Source organism: Camellia sinensis, chromosome 1, assembly GCF_055761805.1.
Source record: "Camellia sinensis isolate YWXY chromosome 1, ASM5576180v1, whole genome shotgun sequence".
Lineage (NCBI taxonomy): Eukaryota > Viridiplantae > Streptophyta > Magnoliopsida > Ericales > Theaceae > Camellia > Camellia sinensis.
In genome coordinates, this window is record NC_138961.1 from 61,720,679 (window position 1) to 61,722,610 (window position 1,932).

At 32.8% G+C, this 1,932-nt stretch overlaps 1 pseudogene across 1 annotated transcript; it reads left to right on the forward strand.

Annotated features, from left to right (window-relative positions):
- The first annotated feature begins 390 nt into the window (after positions 1-390).
- On the forward strand, positions 391-1,932 carry LOC145798668 (non-specific lipid-transfer protein 1 pseudogene; annotated as a pseudogene). The gene is made up of 2 exons (XR_014340034.1): positions 391-840; positions 1,923-1,932. The product of XR_014340034.1 is annotated as a non-specific lipid-transfer protein 1 pseudogene (transcript).

The following is a 1,932-nucleotide window of genomic DNA, read 5'->3' on the forward strand; positions in this document are numbered from 1 at the left end:
AATGAGATCAATAATAATATCATAATTATTGTTGATAGACTAATTTATACACTAATTAGTTCATATAATATCATCGAATAAAATTTTAATAAATTATTAAATACTGATATTAAAACTTCTAAAACCGCGGGCTACACCCAACGTAGCCCTTTTTTTTTTTTTTTTTTTTTTTTCTTTTTTTTTTTTTTTTTTTTTTTTTTTGTCTCAGTTGGAACCAAATAATGGTTAATGGTTATTGGTTAGATGCAAAGAACATTTAATTGAAAGTCCTAAAAGACTCCCAACTAAACTAACGAAGTCCTAAAAATGAAAGTAAAAAAAATCAAAGAAGGCATTAAATTAAACTCAACAACCACCTACTCATTTCCCTATATAAACAAACTCTTCTTCACACTCACTCACTCACTACCCAAATATAGCAACAATAACCAAAAAACAAAGAGAGAGAGAGAGAGAGAAAGAAAAGAGTTGTACTTAAGTGGTGGTGGTGAATTAGTAAGAAATGGCAGGGGTGAAGATTGCATGCTTGGCGGTGTTGTGCATGGTGGTGGTGGTAGCACCGTATGCGGAAGCGGTTACGTGCGGTCAGGTGCAGGGGTCACTGGCACAGTGCCTGGGGTACCTGAGGAACGGAGGGGCGGTGCCAGTACCGTGCTGCAATGGGGTTAGGGCCATTAACGCGGCGGCTCAGACCCCTAACGACCGCAAGCAAACTTGCGTGTGCTTGCAACAGGCTTCTAAATCCATTACTGGTATTAATCTTCCAAACGCTGCTTCCCTCCCTGGCAAATGCGGTGTTAACGTTCCTTACAAGATCAGCCCCTCCACCGACTGCTCCAAGTACTCTCTCTCTCTCTCCCTCTCTCTCATGCATGCATATAAAATTTATGTTAAATTTAATGGATCGTTCATGTTAATTATTGATTTGTTTGGGAATTAAACATTTGTGACACAATTTCTGCCATGGTAGGTGAATTCACCAAGGATCCTCTAGAGTGTTTTTTTCTTAGAGTTTTCTAAAGTGGTGTATTGTGTGGTTGAGATTTAATGCTGAAAAATTAATGTGACTTGTCATTAAATCACAACCACACAATACACCACTCTAGGAAACTTTAAAAAAAAAAAACTCTAAAGTATCCTTGCTGTGAATTTGAGGGGTGATGTGTCACTCAAAAGAAGTTACTTGCCTATTTGATAAAACTATATGGACCAAATTTATTCTAGTTTCAGCTATGTTTGATTTATGAATTTGATAGTAATTTAAAAAGATAAATAAAAAAAGATAAGTAAATTGTAAATAAAATATTATTATGTTTCATTTTTTTTTTTTCTTCCCAAATTGTTTTTTTAAATTTGAATAGTGATTTAAAAAGAAAAATAAAAATGTATGTAAAATATAATTATATTATATTATATTTTATCTACTTTTATTTATTTTTTCTCCCTCTAAATTCATCACCAAATTTTTTAACTAAACACAATATAAATAAATTATTAATGAGAAATTTCAAATAAACAAAAATACAATTTTGGGTTAGTTACAATTTCTCTTTTGTCATATGAATACGACAATAATGACTGTAAAAATTTGAGACCAATGAATAGCATGCTCAAAAAGAGAGAAGTTGGACATTTTTAGGCCTGAGTTAAAATGTGACCATTTGTACCAATTTTCATGTCCCATATCTTAATATAAATCCATCGCAAGATCAAACATATAGAGACACATGATGTGATAGTTGATATCTGGGACAACGGACAATGTGGACCACACGTTCAATGAGACATATCATGTGGTATATTGATATTTGGGAACATCGGATACTTGTATGTTTGTTAATATTACTTGTAATTCTGTAAATTAATGTTTGTCATTAATATTTTTACTTTCTCTGACTTGGTTTGTTTTTTGTGTGTTGCAGGGTGCATTGA